Source organism: Opisthocomus hoazin, chromosome 3 (assembly GCF_030867145.1).
Source record: "Opisthocomus hoazin isolate bOpiHoa1 chromosome 3, bOpiHoa1.hap1, whole genome shotgun sequence".
NCBI classification, from domain to species: Eukaryota; Metazoa; Chordata; class Aves; order Opisthocomiformes; family Opisthocomidae; genus Opisthocomus; species Opisthocomus hoazin.
Window position 1 is genome coordinate 4469951 of NC_134416.1, and position 20196 is coordinate 4490146.

The window sequence follows — 20196 nt, forward strand, 5'->3', positions numbered from 1 at the left end:
GCATGCTCTTCAAATATGTCCTATGCATTTACAGTTCATTAAAAGCTAATGCTAACAAAATCTACAGCCTATCACTAGGATAAACACAACATTAGAGGGAGTCTTCTAGCCTATGTGATGTTAATATCAATAGAAATATAAGAAAACATCAAACATACTTAAAGCAAAACAACTGGCTATCTGAGTCTCTAAAAGCAGTCCTGACTATAAAATATCTGATCTAGATTGTAACAGCATCCTAAGTCTGAAAGATTTATGTTCTTGAATATCACTAAGGATATGAAGGTCTTGGAAAAACTAAGCTGTTGTAACACCTTGTCGCTTCTGCTCACAAGTATGTTGAAAGCCTATGGGTAAGAATCAGAGACTGAGGCAAAAAGGGAACCTTGTGGCTGGTGTTTACTACAGACTGCCCGATCTAGGGGAGCCTGTTGACAAAGACTTCTTCCTGCAGCTGCAGGAGGCATTCTGCTCTCAGGCTCTTGTCCTGCTAGGGGACTTCAACTACCCTGACATCTGCTGGAAAAGTAGCATGATGAGCTGTGGACAATCCAGGAGACTCCTGGTGCATATGGAGGATAATTTCTTAAGCCAAGTAATAGACAGTCCTAGCAGAGGGGATGTGATACTGCACCTGTTGGTCACCAATGCAAGTGAGCTAATTGGTGACATCAAGATTTGAGGCAGTCTGGTTTGCAGTTATCATGCACTGGTGGTGTTTGCAGTCCTAAGGGATAAAGGTGAGGTGAAGAATAAAAAGTCAGGACCTTGAATTTCACGAAAGCAAAATTCCATCTCCTCAAGGAGTTAGTCAATAGGACCCTATGGGAAACTGCCCTCAGGAACAAAGGAGCAGAATAGAGCTGATAGATATTTAAGGACTTTTTCCACAGAGCGCAAGAGCTCTCAATCCCCAGGTGTAAGTAATCAGGAAAGGAAGGCAAGAGACCACTATGGCTGAGTCAAGACTGGCTGGTCAAACTAAAAGACAGTGGGAGCAGGGACAGGTATGCTATGAGGGGTATAGGGACACTGCCCGGCTGCGTAGGAATGGCATCAAGAAGGCCAAGGCGCAGCTGGAGATGAACTTGGCAAGGGATGCTAAGAATAATAAAAAGACCATTAGAGGTATTCCAGACAGAAAAGGAAGGTAAAAGAAAGGGCACTCTGTCAATGAGCAAGAATGGCAAATGGGCGAGGAGAAGGCTGAGGTGTTCAACTTTTTGCCTCAGTCTTCACTAGCAACCTCTCTTCCCACACCTCTCAAATGGATGGACTGCAAGACTGGGACTGGGGGAGCAAAATCGCTCCAACTGTAGCAGAAGATCAGGTTTCAGACCAGCTGAGGAACATGAACATACGTAAGTCTCTGGGACCTGATGAGATGCATCCCAGAGTCCTGAGGGAATTGGCTGATGGAGTTGCCAAGCCAGTCTCCTTAATATTGGAAAAGTCATGGCAGTCAGGCCAAGTCCCCAGTGACTGGAATTAGGGATATATTGTGTCCTTTTTTAAAACAGGTAGGAAGGAGAAGCCTGGCAACTACCGACCTGTCAGCCTCACCTCTGTGCCTGGGAAGACCATGGAAGAGATCCTCCTAGAAGATATGCTAAGGCACATGGAGGACAGGGAGATGACTCAAGACAGCCAGCATGGCTTCACCAATGGCAAGTCCTGCCTGGCCGACCTAGTGGCTTCCTATGACGGAGTGACTAGATCAGTGGACAAGGGAAGAGTTACAGATGTCACCTATCTGGACTTCTGTAAGGCCTTTGACACAGACCCCAACAGCCTCCTTCTCTCTAAAGTGGGGAGATACAGATTTGATGTGTGGACTGTTTGGCGGTTGAGGAATTGTTTGGATGTCACATCCAGAGTGTAGTGGTCAACAACTCAATGTCCAGATGGAGATCAGTGACAAGTGGTGTCCCTCAGGGGTCCATATAGGGACCAGAACTTTTGAATTTCTTCATCAATGACATAGACAGCCAGACCGAGTGCACCCTCAACAAGTTTGCAGATGACACCAAGCTGACTGGTGAGGTCTACACACCTAAAGACAGGATGCCATCCAGAGGGACCTCTACAAGCTCAAGAATTGGGCCTGTGTGAACCTCATGAGGTTCAACAAGGCCAAGTGCAGGATCCTGCACCTGGGTCGGGGCAACCCCCACTATAAATACAGGCTGGTGGATGAAGTGATTGAGAGCAGCCCTGCTGAGAAGGACTTGGGGGTACTGGTGGGTGAAAAACTGGACATGAGCCGACAATGTGCGCTCACAGCCCAGAATCGAGGGATCGTAGAATCTATGAATCTAATTCTAGAATCTAATCAGAAGGCCATCTGTACCCTGGTCTACATCAAGAGAAGCATGGCCGACAGGGTGAGGGAGGTGATTCTGCACCTCTACTACGCCCTTGTGAGACACCACCTGGAGTCCTGCATCCAGCTCTAGAGCCCTCAGCACAGGAAAGACATGGATCTGTTGGAGCAGATCCACAGAACGGACAGAAAAATGATCCGAGGGCTGGAGCACCTCTCCTTTGAGGAAAGGCTGAAAGAGTTGGGGCTGTTCAAGCCTGGAGAAGGAAAGGCTGCGGGGAGATCTTATTGCAGCCTTTCAGAAATTAAAGGAGGCTTGCAAGACAGATAGGGACAGACTTTTTACAGAATCACAGAATCACAAAACCACAGAATGATATGGGTTGGAAGGGACCTCTGGAGATCATCTAGTTCAACCTCTCTGCCAAAGCAGGGTCACCTAGATCAGGTTGCACAGGACCTCGTCCAGGCAGGTTTTGAGTATCTCCAGAGAAGGAGACTGCACAAGCCTTCTGGGCAACCTGTTCCAGTGCTCTGTCTCCTTCAAAGTAAAAAAGTTCTTCCTCGAGTTCAGATGGATCTTCCTACACTCTTCTTAATGCACCCCAGGATACCATTGGCCTTCTTCGCAACAAGGGCTCATGGTCAACTTGTCATCTCCCTGGACACCCAGGTCACTCTCTGCAGAGCTGCTGTCCAGCAGGTCATCCTGGAGCCTGTAATGGTGCATGGAGTTGTTCCTCCCCAGATGCAGGACCCTGCACTTGCCCTTGTTGAACTTCATCAGGTTCATGAGAATGGCAGCACAGCCTTCCAGTGTATCAGACACTCCTTCCACCTATGTGTCATCAGCAAACTTGCTAAGGGTACACTTTATCTCTTCTTCCAGGTCATTGATGAAGAAGTCGAACAAGACTCGTCCAAGTACTGACCCTGGTGGAACACCACTAGTTACAGGCCTCAGATGACCCTCAGAGCTCTGCCATTCAGCCAGTTCTCAATACACCTCACCGACCGCTCATCCAGCCCACAATTCCTGTGCTTGCCTGTGAGGATATTATGGGACACAGTGTCAAAAGCCTTGCTGAAGTTGAGGTAGACAACATCCACTGCTCTCCTTTCATCTACCCAGCCAGTCTTGCCATTGTAGCAGGCTATCAGGTTGGTCAAGCATGATTTGCCCTTGGTGAATCCATGTTGACTACTCCTGAAAAACTTCTTTTCCTCCACTTGCTTAGATATGACATCCAGAATGAGTTACTCCAACATGTTTCCTTGGATGGAGGTGAGGGTGACTGGTCTGTAGTTCCCTGGGTCCTGCTTCTTGCCCTTTTGGAAGACTGGAGTGATACTGGCTTTCCTTTAGTCCTTGGGAACGTCTCCTGTCCTCCAGGACCTTTCAGTGATGATGGAGAATGGCTCAGCAATGACATCTGCCAGCTCCCTCAGCACTCGTCGGTGCATCCCATCGGGGCCCGTGGATTTGTGGGTGTCCAGTTTGCTTAAATTATCTCCAATACTATCCTCCTTGACCAAGGAAAGGTCTTCCTTTCTGAAGGCTTCCTCTGTTACCTCCAGGGCCTGAGATTCCTGAGGGCTGGTCTTAGCATTAAAGACTGAAGAAAAGAAAGCGTTCGGTAACTCTGCCTTCTCTGTGTCCACCATCACCAGGACATCCATCTCGTTCAGCAGCAGCCCCACATTTTCTCTTCCGTCTTCCGTTTGCTGCTGATGTACTTGAAGAAGCCCTTCTTGTTGTCCTTCACATTCCTTGCCAGATTTAATTTCAGGTGGATCCTAGCCTTCCCCATTCCTTTCCTGCATACTCTGACAACATTCCTGTATTCCTCCCAAGTGGTCCATCCCTCTTGTTTCTGAAAAACAAGGATTCTGTTTTACTTCCTTAGTTTTCTGTCATCCTCAACACTCACGCTATAATTTCTAAACTGAGAAATTATAAACAGTGTAAAGGCTGTTGAAAATGTTGAATAACTTTGTAAAAAGTCATGTTAGACCAAGGGACGAATCCAAGCCACTAGGATAACATGAGTTTTCCAAAATTACAGATTCACCACAGATGATGGATGTGAATTAGTTGGGATCACGAAATATCTGCATGAAACCCCTTCTCCCCGTCTTTGTGTCTCTCAGAACAAGCAATAAGCAATCTCCTTCCTTCATTGCTCTTCTCAAAGAGAGGAGAAGCTGTGAAGCTTGACAGTGAAATACCAAATTTCAAGAGCTTCCTACATTTCATCCCATCCTCTCAGGGTAGTTGAAGGGGGTGGAAGTTTAAGGCTTTACAACAGAAAGCATCAAGGGAGAGCCATTTATATCTACTACTTTCTCCTGCTCTACTGTGGAACTGCCTTTTCCAGTGCCTCTGTTGAAATAACAAGTTCAGATTTCATTAGCCTCCAGCCCCTGAATTTCAGTCAATTACTAGAAAGTGGTAAAGGAAGACCAGCATCCCCTTTTCAGTTAGCATTTCCTGAAATGTTCAGTTTTCCTTTACATTTAGGATTAAAAGATCTGTTCTTTCCAACTCCACCTTTTTGAATCTAATTACTTAAAAAAGTATGTTGGACATGAGCTGTTTAACTCTAGTAGTGATGAGAACCGTTAATTGACTTGAGTGGTATTTATGAAGGGGATGTATTTATTTTATACAGGTTCCCTACCTTCAGGCAACGTCTTTTTCCATCATGAGGATCGCTCAGTATTTATAGTGGAGCCTCTTGAGGTTTGGTGCAACTACAGTCACTACAGGGAAGTGATATCATGAAGCACACATTTCCTCGCTGCTCTCAGATATCTCTGTGGTTGAGTAGGCAGCTGTCACCAAACAGACAAAATATACAGTGTCAAGCAGCATTTGAGGATATTTGGAAACCAATTTTCTGTTGGCAAATATCTTTGTCAGAAAAACTCTACATTGACCAAAGCTGAGGAAAGGATTTACCTAACAGTGGTTGAACTGAGCAGTTCCAGGGTATGGGAAGAGGTGAATACATTCTCTCCTCTTTAAAGAAAGGTCATGTAGTATGTTTTTATTGCCCTAATGATCTAAAATTATGATGGATTGAATCCTCTGCAAGACATCTAGAAGTAATATCTCAGATATGAGGAAATAGCATTAAGCATCAAACTTCTGGAAAGTAGGTGCTGACATCTCTTATAACTTCTTCATCAACGGCCTGGATGAAGAGTTAGAATGTACCCTCAGCAAGTTTTCTGATGACACAACACTGGGAGGAGTGGTGGATACACCAGAAGGCTGTGCTGCTATTCAGTGTGACCTGGACAGGATGGAAAGTTGGGCAGAGAGAAACCTGATGAAGTTCAACAAGTGCAAATGCAGGGTCCTGCACATGGGGAGGAACAACCCCGTGCATCAGTACAGGCTTGGAGCGGACCTGCTGGAGAGCAGCTCTGCAGAGAGAAACCTGGGTGTCCTTGTGGACGACAGGTTAACCACGAGCCAGCAGTGTGCCCTGGCTGCCAAGAAGGCCAAAGGCATCCTGCGGTGCATTAAGAGGAGCGTGGCCAGAAGGTCGAGGGAGGTTCTCCTTCCCCTCTACACTGCCCTAGTGAGGCCTCATCTGGAGTGCTTTGTCCAGTTATGGGCTCCCCAGTTCAAGAAAGATGAGGAGCTACTGGAGAGAGTACAGCGGAGGGCTACAAGGATGATGAGGGGGCTGGAGCATCTCTCCTACGAGGAGAGGCTGAGGGAGCTGGGCTTGTTCAGCCTGAAGAAGAGAAGGCTGAGAGGGGACCTAATATATGCTTATAAATATCTGAAGGGTGTGTGTCAGGAGGATGGGACCAAGCTCTTTTCAGTAGTGCCCAGCGACAGGACAAGGGGCAATGGGCACAAACTGAAGCATAGGAAGTTGCGTCTGAACATGAGGAAGAACTTCTTCACTCTGAGGGTGACAGAGCACTGGAACAGGCTGCCCAGGGAGGCTGTGGAATCTCCTTCTCTGGAGATATTGAAGACCCGCCTGGACAAGGTCCTGTGCAGCCTGCTGTAGGTGACCCTGCTTTGGCAGGAGGGTTGGACTGGATGACCCACGGAGGTCCCTTCCAACCCCTATCATTTTGTGATCTCACATTTTCTTTCGTGACCCTGCTTCAGCAGGATGGTTGGACCGGATGACCCACGGAGGTCCTTTCCAACCCCTATCATTCTGTGATTCTGTGATTCTGTGATCTCACGTTTTCTTTCAGCTGCCTAAACGTAATAGAAATATTGGACTGACATTCAGAGGTAACTCATCTTCACATGCATGGGTTCAATGTAGCGTGGAAGGAGAGCAGACTGAAGGAGAGGCTCAGAAAGGATAAGAGAAATACACCCATATGGTCCTGGTACTGAGACACCTCTCCAGTATCTACCCTGAAAAGATATCTCCAAGGATGGAAGTAGGTGCTATGTCCAAGTATAGCCTGGAGTACCCAATGTCACCAATGTTGTTTATGATAGTGAGACCCACTATCCTAGGAGAAAGCTCCATTGATTCACAGAAGTCACTGGGTATTCCAGCAATTGTGAAACTCATTCAGGCTGGTTTCAGGGTTTTGGGGTTCAGGAAATTGATAAGCCTGTCACTTACTAACGCTTCTCCAGTAGTTTTCTGCATTTGATACCAGATTCTAATTGAAGAGGACTTGCTGCGCATACGCTCGGGACACTTTTACCCTTTTGGAGAACAAGCTCTTGTGCAGTGGCATTGAGACATCCGCCAAGGATGCCAGAGAAATCTTTAACAGGCAGTAGAAAGGCTGTTGCTTCTAAATGGTTTTCTCAAAAAGAGAATGTCAGAGCCCAGGCTTGCCTAGTTTCAATAATATTAAGCACAACTTACTGTGGGGGAATAGCGATAAACATGACCTCTGTAGAGGTCTCTATATTGTATTTTTAGGTTACAGTGTTTGGTGGTTTGAGGAATTGCTTTTGCTTTTTTAAGCTATTGTTCAGTTGAAAAGTATAAAATTTCCTTCATAAAGTCCAATACAACATCTACTATGTGTCTGTCTTTCTGAAAGAACAGTTTCCAGCATCATAACCACTTAGTTTCATTAATGGGGAGGAAAATAGCTCTCCATGGAGAGCTCCAATTCCACCTCCAATTCCTCTCCATGCAAAACTAAAATAAATGCCAGAAAGAATGGGAGATGTTTGTAAAAATTTGAGCTCGAAACCATTTAGACTTACATTTCACTGAAATTGAAGAATGTTACAGAACACTCGGGCTATATAAAGATGAATTTTATCACATAGGAGTTCAATCTAGTTTCATTTTTACAGTATTCTCTGAAAAAGAATTCAGATATTTTCTCTTATTTTGTGTGTGCAAATGGCAAATGAGAATCCATCTCTGCTTCTGGCATTAAACGTTGCCACACATCTGATGATTAATAATGAAAAAGACAAGTATCCAAGGTGACTGGCTGCAAGTATCTGCAAGTGAAAGCAGAATAATACAAAGAGTTCAATTATTTCCCTAAACAACAACCAAACAAAAGAATAAAACCAGGAAAAATAAAATAATGTAACAAAACTTGCTGGCTGTCAAATCCTGTGAGGTCTTTTGCAGATTCATGAAAGTATTTAGCATATAGAAAGAGTAAAAGTCAATGAGAGAAAGAAAGTGGGTATGCATGCATAAAAGTGACAGATGACAAAATTTATTGTGCTTGGTAAATCACTTTTATAATTGATATGGCTTTTTATTAATTTTTAAAGTTGTGTATTTATGCCAGAATGAATTGTCTAGGTGTTAAAATTTGTGTTTCGTACTTCATTGTTATGAAATAGGAATGGGTAGAGCCAATTCAATAAAATGCTCTTTCTACTGCTATTGCTCCCAGGCTTCATTTCCCCACGATGGCAGGGAATGGGACACCTTGCAATAAAAACAAATGTTCTTGAGGTGTTTTTTATCTTTCCTGTTATAGTCCTGGTGTTGCTTGATTGCTCCAGAAAAGACACATTTAGTCAAAGGTCAATGAGAAAGCACAAAAGAATAAAGCCTCCACATTTGTGAAAATCCCCGCTGTGTAAAAGCCTGCTCTGAGACTTACCCATCAGTGAAATGTCATTTTCTGGAGGGATTTAAAGTGATGCTAAGCCTTCAGCTGGCTTTTGGCCCTGTAGTGAGCTTTACCCTCTTGGGAAAATGCCTCCGGCATCAATGTGAATCAGCTGACATATTTTAGTCCTTTTTTTTTTCACTATTTTTTGGACAGTGTGTCAAAAAATAGAAATCTTCAGAGGCATAAAGTCTAATGTCCCTGTACTATTTGCACCTGTTTAATTACACTAGAATTCTTATTTTTATGTAAATATAAATAAAAGATAATAATTGTCTTTGCTTGCATCATAGCTACATCTTTCTCCCTTCAGTCTTTACCTCCCAAAATTATCATATACTTATGATACACTTTCAGATCTGCAGTGATACTTATCTGTAGCTCAAAATAGGTCAAAAGGGACAAAATGTGATCACTCTGCAGGTATGGCCAGTAGGTGAGCAACAATGTAATTAGATATAAGCCTCTGCAGCGATGCAATGTATGCGAAGGTGCCTTTTATTCATATCATTACATTTCCTCAATGCATTATGACAATCATTTTAAACCAAAAGAGCTCAGACTATGTTGACATGATTATACTGCTTTTCCAAAGCTAGTAATAACATAGCTTTCATTTGAAGCTTCAACCACGGCTTCCCAGTCCAAACCATTCAGCTGTGAAACTCGATTTATTCTTGACCCACTTTTTACCTCTCCTTCCATACCATTTACACACAACAGCATGCCAGCTTTGCCAGATCAACTGTTTATGGGTCTAAACAGTGAACTAGATTAAGAAATACTACGTGGCAACCTCAGTAGAAAAGTGAATTCTGCTTTCATAAATATTACTTGCTCCAGAAGCATTCCTCTAGGCTACCATGTGTAGTATGTCCAATAACAACACGAAATTTCTAAGTCTGTATAGCTTTTTAAATCAGAAAGCCCATCTCCTTCTGTGCTCAGAAGACACAGGGAAAACTTCCAACATGCAGTTATAATGAACAACAGTAAAATTATGATCATTCGCTGGCATTGCTACTTGCAGGCAAAATGTTTGGTTCAACAAAGCATCATGGGTTTTTTTTTCTTTTCTTTAAATTTGCAATGATGAATGAGGATGTTGCCAGTTTCCAGTGCAACATAAAAATGACAGAGCAAATGCAATGCTATGAGTTTCCCCTTCTGGGGTGACTTACAGGGTCTGATCAGCTTTTTCATGGAATAGCACATCATTAAACACTGTTACTCCTTCAAAGTATATCCTGAATTCATCCTTACTAACAGAGGCAGGGTCACCTTATGTTCTGTCTGTGATTAGGGTAGTAGGTAGACTGTATTGTCCACTGGAAATACTTACTTCCGCTGACTCCTGATGAATGATACACTGGTATGATACACGGCTGATACACCAGAAGGCTGTGCTGCCATTCAGAAAGACCTAGACAGGCTGGAGAGCTGGGCAGAGAAGAACCTAATGAAATTCAACAAGGGCAAGTGCAGAGTCCTGCACCTGGGAAGGAATAACCGCAGACATCAGTACAGGCTTGGAGTCAACCTGCTGGAAAGCAGCTCTGCAGAAAGGAACCTGGGAGTGCTGGTGAATAGCAAGTTAACCATGAGCCAGCAGTGTGCCCTTGTTGCCAAGAAGGCCAATGGTATCCTGGGATGCATGAAGAAGAGTGTGGCCAGCAGGTCGAGGGAGGTTCTCCTCCTCCTCTATTCTGCCCTAGTGAGGCCCCATCTGGATTGCGGCATCCAGTTGTGGGCTCCGCAGTTCAAGAAAGATAAGGAGCTACTGGAGAGAGTCTAGCGGAGGGATATAAAGATTACTAGGGGACTGAAGCATCTCTCCTATGAGGAAAGGCTGAAGGAGCTGGGCTTGTTTACCCTGGAGAAGGCTGAGAGGAGATATTATAAATGCTTATAAATATATTAAGGGTGGGTGTGAAGAGGCTGGGGCCAGACTCTTTGCAGTGGTGCCCAGTGACAGAAGAAGGGGCAACGGGCACAACCTGAAGCAGAGGAAGTTCCAGCTAAACTTGAGGAAGAAATTCTTTACTTTGAGGGTGACAGAGCACTGGAGCAGGCTGCCCAGAGGGTCTGTAGTGTCTCCTTCTCTGGAGATATTCAAAACCAACCTGGACAAGGTCCTGTGCAGCCTGCTGTAGGTGACCCTGCTTCAGCAGGGGGGTTGGACTAGATTATCCCCAGAGGTCCCTTCCAACTCATATAATTCTGTGGTTTGGCGATTCTGTGAATCATTCGATGACCATGTTCCTTAGATAAGTGCCCAGGTTAAATGTAATGCACCAACGAGTTCAATCTGACCTCATCCTCACCATTTTTGCATGAACATAATTGCATCGAGTTTTACACAATATTGAAAATGAATTAAAAGCAGTCACCTAAAATTCTTATTCAAACTATAAAATGCTTAGAATTTGAGAGGGCAAAATAGATTCCTATTAAATACACTTACTTGTAAATTTTAAAATCCAATATATCTCAAAGCATGTTGCTAAACAATGGGCAAAAAGTGTTCTTAGTTCTTTATTTGCACAGTAAAGATGTGGAAAATTTAGTCAATTGGGTCAGTCTTCATTGGGTTGCCTTTTATGATCTTACACAATTTAATCTAATTATTAACTTAGATATCAATATTATTATCTTGATTTTTCAGAGATGCTCTGTCCCTGCACCTGTTGTTTCCTGCTCTATTGGAGTTGAAGCAAATCTTCATGAAAGTTTTTGCCAAATGAAAAATCCAGAGATGGAATGAAAAATTTGATATGAAAAGAAAATTTTCTGATGGAACTAAAATAGATTTCTACCAGGAAACTTTCTTTTGTCCTAGCTAGCTTTTTCTAGTGTATTGTAACTATTTTCCTTATGAGTTTTCCTTTCAGCTAAAATTCGCAGCAAAGTTGCTGCTGGACGGTTTTAACGTCAGAGACAACTTCGGCCACTGTCCTGTAGTTCATTTCACACAGATACAGACTCAGTGTCCTTATCAGACCACTGTGGACGGTCCCTCAGGTCTGGCATTGAGACACCAGGGACTTTACGATTTGCATATGAGTACTGCATCAGAAAATGTTCTGCAAACACTCTCTAGCCCTATCATAATACTATTTTCCCTTTGATTTGCTCATTTCCTCTAACCCTCACTTCATGCCATGAAGTGATTTCTCAGGTTGAAGAAACAGTTTTCAGAACAGCTTTTCTTCTTGCTTTCATCCATAAATCATTAATTCCACTCTGTTAAGATGTCAGTGAGCAGTAACCTCCCTAACCCAGCGTACTCCATCTAAAAAGTGAGAAGTTGATTGTCAGTGAGTAAAACAAATATAGCCTTTTAAAAAGGCTTTTTTTGAAAAAGTAGATAGAATAAGTAAATGTTGACAGACATAGTTGACCCATAGTCACTCTTCTTTTCTTTTCTTTTTTTTTTTCTTTTCCCAGAATCTGTGCTTTTATTTTGAAACCTCAGTACTGACAAAAGTCACCTGACAAACACTACTTGGGAAAATCAGCCTTGTGGAAACTTGAATAAGTGTAGAAAAATCACTGTAAATACTGAATGCCCTAAGTGACATTTTAGTAATGTCAGTAAAGCTTATGGATTCAAAGGTGACCTGGGACCATTTCTTTTTCACTTTAGTTGGGTTCAGTCCACATGACTTACCTGAGCCCTGTAGCTACTCAGTAAATATACCATCGCAATTCTTTGGAAAGCAACAGCTCAGTATCCCAGAAGTCTTTTTCTCCATCTCAAGAGCAGCCATGAGAGAGGGTACTTCCTGAGCTGGAGACCCTGAAGGAAAAGTCTTTTTGATAGACTTTTTATCAAGACCTGAAAGACAGGACAAGAGGCAACAATTTTAAACTGAAAGAGGTTAAGTTTAGGTTGGATATTAGGAAGAAGTTTTTTACAATCAAGGTGGTGAGACACTGAAACAAGTTGCCCAGAGAAGTTGTGGATGCCCTGTCCCTAGAAGTGTTCAAGGTCAGGTTGGATGGGGCTTTGAGCAAGCTGATCTAGTGAAAGATGTCCCTGTCCATGATAGGTAAGTTGGACTAGATGGTGTTTGAAGGCCCCTTCCAACCCAGACCACTCTATGATTCTAGCAAAAGAGCCCTTGGTCTTTAGCTAGTCCATATAGCTGATTTGCCTCAGAGCTGTGTACCTCAGCAGCAGTGATGAAAAATCAGCAAAGTTTCCATGGAAACCCTGTCTTGAATTCAGCAAAGTTCATCAAGCCTAAGAAGATTTAGAAGAAACACTGCAGGGCTGATGAATTGGCATTTTCCCCGAAACTTCTTAATAGAAGTACTGGAAATGTACATAGAGGTCTTTGTGGTATACGTAGGCCTCTTTCAAGAGTTCAGCAATGCCTTTTGCAAAACAGAAAGATGTAGTGTATCACTCACATAAATGTTCAGTTTTAACTCCACTTGTACCTGCCAAGGCTCCTGCTGCCTTTACAGTTCGTTGAAGATCTTGCCTATTAGCTGGCCTGGATGGTAATGCAGTACCTCTTTATATTTAGCTCTTCCAGCACTATTCTATTCCACTGAAATCTGCTGTCTATTCTTAAATATCACCACCACCTTGCTGTGATCACTGGAGATGAAAGTTTATCCTGCAGGTTTATTAAGCCTTGAGAAACAAATTACTTCCTGACAGTTACCCATCTCTCATTTTCAATATCCTTAAATGTTTCTCTCACTGACTTCCTGATGTTCATCTTCATGGCGTCTACCTGAAGCTGACAGCCATCAGAAATTCAAAGAGGTGCCACTTTTCCAGAAGATTGAGAGTTGGATGCTGATATTGTACCTCATTGTGAGAGAACATGAGCAAGAGGAAATAATTTGTCTGAAAAAACTTCACCAGCTGCAGTCAAACACACACATCTGGAAAGGACGATCAAACGCAGGCTTTTCATTACCATTCAGAGCAAAGTGTGACATCCAGATGATAAACACAGAGAGACACTAATGAAAAAAAGGGCAGAAGACATAAAATACTGAGATAGAAACAGAGATCAAGAAGCTTCAATAAAATAACTAAATAATTTCAGATGGGTTTTATTTTGTTTTGTTTTTTTTCCCAGGTGATAATTGCATCCATACTTGCTGGAAGAACCGAATCTATTCCAACTTCTCCATGTAGCAGGTTGGTAGGTTGGGGGGGAAGTGAAAGAAAAGTGTTAGCAGGGAGATTTAGTAACTTGTTGAAGGTCGTATGCAAAGCTTCACATGAGAAACACCTAGCCCTAATGCATTACCCGTAAGATCTCCCTCCTTCTCTCCTTGCAGCTTCTTACACCTTCCTGAGTTGAATTGGTTCATATGTCCTGAGAATAGCATAAGGCAGTATGAGTAGGAAAGAAAAAATGTGTCCTGGAAGTTTGACCTGGTAAGGAAATTCCAGTAACTGAGGATGAGACTATGTGAGGAAGGCTTACTGCAAACTGTTGTTGGTCAAAGCAGAAGAAAAGAAGTGTTGATAACAAAATTGTATGAAGCCTTCTGGACTTCTCCAATTAGTCAAGACTTGCTCGAAACACAGAATAGTAAAATTACCAGGCCCCTAAGGCAGCCCAAGTGAGAAATTCAAATGCTAATAAAGAACTTGACCAATCATACAAATCACAGAAAAATAGAAAATCCAGCTGGAAATAACTTTGACAAGTCATCTAACCTTGTAGCCTGTTCCATGACCCATTCAGTATCTAAAATGATTCATCCAACATGATTGAATTACTGTAATAATTTGCTTACCTATCTAGCAAATTATTTATTCTGAATCTACAAGATGCTAACAATGAGAGAAATGTCAAAAATAACTTCCTCTGGGTGGTCAAGGTAGCGGAAACTGGTAAAAATTCATTTTTGTATGGTTACTTTTCACAGTATTTGATCTAACCCTAGTACTTAGCTGTACAAAGATGTTTTTTATGAGTGCCCATTGCTTTGATCGTGATCAATTTCCCTGTCATAGCAGTTGCATCACTAATCAAATTACTCTGACTGGTTTGGTCCCTCTTGTTCCCTGAATTTTAGCAAAGATGCTGAAATATCACTGCCAGAAATGCAGAGTGTCCTCGGTGAGTTCAAGGTCTGTGAAGATGATTAAGGACAGTTCAATATAGGAGAGTGAGCTGCTTTGTCGACTTTCTTCAGACACACCAAAGAACCTGAAAATCTGCCCTTCCTACCCCACAGCAAGGTTTAAATGGTGTTCAGAAGATCCCAATCTTTCTCTAAAGCAGAAGAAAGGGGTGACAGGTACTGAAAAATGAACTGGGACCAGATCAACCCTGATGTACCCCAAAGTCTTTGAACTGCTAGACTGGAGATAATTTTCCTGACATAACTAATGAGATTAGCAGGAGATTTCTGCATCACAAGAAGAACTGTTGAGTGATCTCTTAGCTAATGAAGGTCTGACCTCTCAAGTCTACAAAATATTTGGATATTGCCATTCAAAGTGTAGCAGCAAAATATCTGTGTATCCACAACACTGCCACAGCTAATAAACTCATCTCCCCAGGCAGACTAGCAGATGGACTGAAAAGGTGAAAGCATGAGGCTTGTGCCCATCAGCTTCAGCTTCTTCTGTGCCATAATCCTCACATTTCCAGATCCCTGGTTAGCACAGGTGAAGTAAACTCCAGCCTGTTCTCTCCACAATATACAGATAGATTGAGTCAGGAAAAACCTTCTCCAGTCTTCATTTTCCATAGGCTGGGACAGGCCTGGCTGGGAATCTTGTGGTAACAATTAGTTGTTAGAAAATTTTAAATAATTTTGAAATTTTTTTCCCAGAGACCTCTCTTCAGTAATATTCCCCTGTCTTTTTTTTAATGCTTCCTGTTGGCAGCACTCAAAGAAATAATTCTTGCCAAAATGCACACACAGATTTCACCTGCAGCTTCCAAAACCAGCAGGGACAGCTCAGTCTCTTGCTCTGGCATAGTTGAGCCACAGAGACCTCTGCAAATCTCAACAGGCACTGAGATAGCCATGTCCACATGCACGTCCCATGCAGCCTCATCCCATAGAGGGGAAGAGATGCTCTGTCCCATCTACTGGGAGGTAACCTGCTGTGGGGTCCTCCTTACATCTCCTCCATCTGTCACCTCATCCAGGGATATTTTCACATATTAAGATGGCAGAGGCATTCATATTAGTTTTTCTATCCTCATTTATCCTGTAGTCCACCTGAGTGCATAACACGGACCAGGGAATATAGTTACTCATAATATGGACCCTTTCCAACTGGTGGCTTTTAGAAATACTACCTTATAAAATCAATTGCTATGTGCTTTACTACTTAATTCTTCTTCATAATAGTAACATGCATAGACAAATCTGCTTTGTAGCACTTTTACTTGACTTTCCAGGGCAATATACCTACTTTTCAGGTATTTCTGAACAGTGGCTCTATATTTCCAAACATGGGTAACAGCAGGTTATAGAATCTTTCTTTCCTTTGTTTGTTTCCTTTCTGCTAGGGATGAATGAACTTAATGTAGTCTCTCTTGCTTCTTCTTTACAATGGGGGCAGCTGTTGCCTCATGGTAAACAACTATTCAGATGGCTTGGAGAAGAACTCTTCATGCAGACAGCACTGTACAGTAATAAAAGATACACAGCAACATGCAAGACATTCTTTCAGCCTCCAACCCCTTCTCCCTGTTTACCAATTCAGAACATATTAAACCATTAAAGAACATTAAGCTTTGGAGTAGATGGGAAATTTTGTCCCTTGTCATTCTCTTCAGCTTCCAAAGCATGCAAGCAAGAATGGAATAATAATAATAAAAAAATGAAAGAGAAAAGCCCTAAGTTGTCAGAATTTTTTATGTGTGATTCTCAGAGGAAGCAGGTAAATGAATGCTTTGTCTTTTTTAGGTAACTTGTAGCTGAGATGAGTGATGAGAGGGGTGTTATACTTTACATGGCAATCCAGTATGTATGCTAAACATAGAAGAAAGAAGCCAACAAATAAACATAATTATAACATATATGCATTTATGTGTATATGTTTGTTCTTTAAATCCCACACTTTGAGTTCCATATGCCTTGAACGACTGGAGATTTTAAATCATATTTTGATGGAGATTCTCGTCTCTTAGCTATCAACGGATGCAGTCAGTCAAATCCCCAAGCAAGCATAGATGATGAGCTTCATTTATGAAAGCAAGGACATGAGTAAAACATGAAGGGAAAAGTTCTTGGATCCTTGATTTAACTAACTGAGGCACCATGCAGCCTCTATTATTGCTATTCCTGGAAGAAAAGTAATTGTGCCCTTTGTTTCTGAGTTTCACTCACTTCTGCCTCTCTTCAAAGGAAGTATGTTTTGAGGCAATATTCATTCAGAGAGTTGGACGGGGTTACTTGTTATATTAAAACAACGATGCGAAGGTGTATGACCTGCGGGTTAGTGCATGGGATCCAGGTACCTTACAAGAAATCTCTTGATTTATTTTAACAGTTCCCTTGAAAGATAAGGAGGAATTAACACTGATTTACAGTCAGGATACTGGGAGGTATATTTATGTTGTGCAGTACAGTCCCTGAGCTAACAAAGACAGAAAGTCAGTAAGTCCATCTGCCATAGCAAGCTCAGAGGTGGAAGTGTTGCTCTCAGATGCTCATTAGCAGACTTTGCATATGGACCCAGTAAAGGTGAATCCCAAAACATAAAACCTCCAGTGACAGAGAAAGTAAAAATTACTGGGTCTGGATTTAAAATCTGAATGCTACTCCTGGACCTTATTGAGGAATTCATCTTTTTCCAGGGAGCTGCTGAGGTAGTAACATGGAATCATAGAGTCATTGGTGTGGACAGGAACCTCTGGAGATCATCTGTTCCATCTAGTCCAACCCACTGCTCAGACCAGGGTCAGCCAAAGCAGGTTGCTCAGGGCTGTGTCCAGTTGGGTTTTAATATCTCCAAAGGTGAAGACTTCACAATGTTTTGTATTTGCACGTGCTTTCTTGCAGACAGTCACTATCACCGGCAATTCAAAAAAACCTCTATACCTGTTGCACAAATAAAACTGCACTGTTTAAGTAGCCAGTTGTCACAGTTTCTCACTGAACATGACCAAATCCTAAGGGTGGCCGTGCCAGTTCATGAGCACAACTGGACTGAAGGTGCAGACTGCTATTAGTGTATCCAGAATCGTGGCAGTTTAATATACATATTAAACGTGACTGGACTGGTAGTGGCAAATTGGACATCAGTCAGAATTTAAACCTAGCCGCATCTAGCCTCTCACTTCGGTGAAGAGCGTTAGAAAGCAAGGGGGTTTATTTTCTGCCAAATTAACGCGACAGTATGCACCAACTTCTTGTAATGCAGGTGGCAGGAGACAGAAATGGTGGCCATTTTTGCATAATGAAACACTTCACCAGTGAAGCTTCTGCCCAGAAGGCCCTTAAGTTCATCCAAGACATACTAAGGGATGAACTGAACTTACAAGACACAAATGAAAAAGCCAAAAAATTGTTCTTGAGACCCTTGGCCAGTCCAATCCCTCTACAATTATTATTTTTAAATTATAATAATGGCTATTAAAGGGCTTTGTAAAAATCATTCAAGTGTATAATTTCTGTTTGTACTTCAAATGCCCATGTAAAAAGTACTCTGGATGTTCAATTTACATTTAAAGTTCAGGAGTCAGGCTAGAAATGCCAATTTCCATGTAAATCTCAGCTATTTATAAAAGCGTCAGGGAGAATGCTTTATTTTCCATCTAGCAATTAGTGTATCATCATCCTCTTTGATTAATCTCCTCAGTGAGTCTCTTCCCAAGGTTTCAGGGTGAAACTGGACTGTCAATCACATCTTGCAGGCAGATATGCAGCTTAGCCAGGAGTAGGGCATTTTAGAATGTCCTATGTTTGGTATTATGAAACTTTGAATCATACAATAATTTGGGTTGGAAGGGACTTTTAAAAGTCATCTGGTCCAGCTGCCCTGCGATGAGCAGGGACATCTTTAACTACATCAAATTGCTCAGAGCCCCATCCAAGCTGACCTTGAACGTTTCCAGGGTTGGGGCATCTACCACCTCTCTGGGCAAAGTGTTCCAGTGTTTCACCACCCTCATTGTAAAATATATCTTCCTTATATCTAGTCTGAACTTGGGTATGAATACCAGAGGGTCTTCTGTCAACAACTGGTATTACAATGAACACTCCAAGATTTTGTTTAACAATAAAAAATTTGTAATATTTTCAGAGCCTATAAACCCAAGATAAACAAGTGTCAACAACTATTATTCTGTTGATTATTTGTCAGTAATTACCTGTAGAGCTTATATGCTTTCAAAGAGTAAATATTTTCTCAGAAGAGAATGTAAGTATTAGGGGTATCCATTAGCATAATTCTTTTTCCACTTCTGATCACTTTCTCAGTACCAACTTCAGAGCTGCCCTCCTTTCAGGCAGCTAAAGTTACATGACACTAGTTGTTTCCAATCCAGTTTCATTGTCAGGAGTTCAGTCTATCTGAGTGACTGGGAAATCACTACAGGATTTAAGAAGTGGTCCAGTCTTTCACATTACCTCTAAAAATTTTCAGGGTGTGCTCATTTTTGTCTGATTTTTCCTTTCCTCTTTTGTGACTAGGAGACATTAACTCAAGGCACAAGGCTACTCCAGATAAAACACCTTTCACATCTGCTGATGCTCTAGTGGGCAGGATTCAGTGTGATAAATGACAGTTTAGGGAACAGGGAAAGCTGGATAATACCAACACAGCAAAGCCTTCTTTTTGTCCAGAATGAATGCGGATGGTACCTCACTAGCAGCAAGGTCATGACAAATAAGCCTGAATATAATCACTCTTCACGCATGCTCACTTCAAGTTACAACTGTCTCTTTAAGAGCTGTGGCAATAACACATCTTCCAGCAGAAGAAAAGCTCTTCCATGAAAAAATGTCTGCAGATCACTGGTAAGGAGCTATGAACCTTTCTCTTTCCCTGTCCCTTCAAAATCTTTACTGGAACATAACGTTACAAAAGAACTTATTCTCATGGAGTGGTTCAGTGAATGCTTGGAAAACCTTCTTTGTTTCAGGATGCAATTAAGCGAAATGCTCTTTAGCATTTGTAATTGCCCCGAGATGGTACTTTTCCTTTGGTATGATAAAGTAAATGTAGCTGCCCAGAATTAGATAGACTTGAGCTGAACTTCATCCTGAATTAATCTCCTTCTGGGTGGGAATCTAAACTATCAGGTGAGTCACTAATATAGATCTAAGCAAATTTTCATATGGCATGAAAATTTTTCATAACATTCATCTGATGTTCTCATTTTGCCCAAGCTCACAGTCTCCGGCAATGGAACTCTTTTGCTCTGGATCCAGAAACATAAATGAAAGCTGAACGTGTGCCAAAGGCATCCATAATTTTCTGACCACCACCAGAGAGGTACCTGGTTTCCTACTGTTTTTCCAACACCCAGGACGTGTTGGTCAAATGACACCATGTAGCTCAGGGAAGGATACACAGACTGACACAGGGTAGTTATGCCATTCCTTTGTGTGCTGCTGCATCCACAATCTTTGAAAGCAGTCACTATATTCACAGATTACAGGGACTGCTCTGAGTGAACAATCCGATGCCTCTGTCCTCCCCCGTGCCACTTTCGGCTGTCTTCCACTAGAGCAGATGTGCCTTTAAGAAGTTAATTAGAGCTGTTAGAAGATGTTAGAAGTTAATAAGTCAGCTAACAGTTGTTTTGTATCAAAAAGCAAGGAGATAG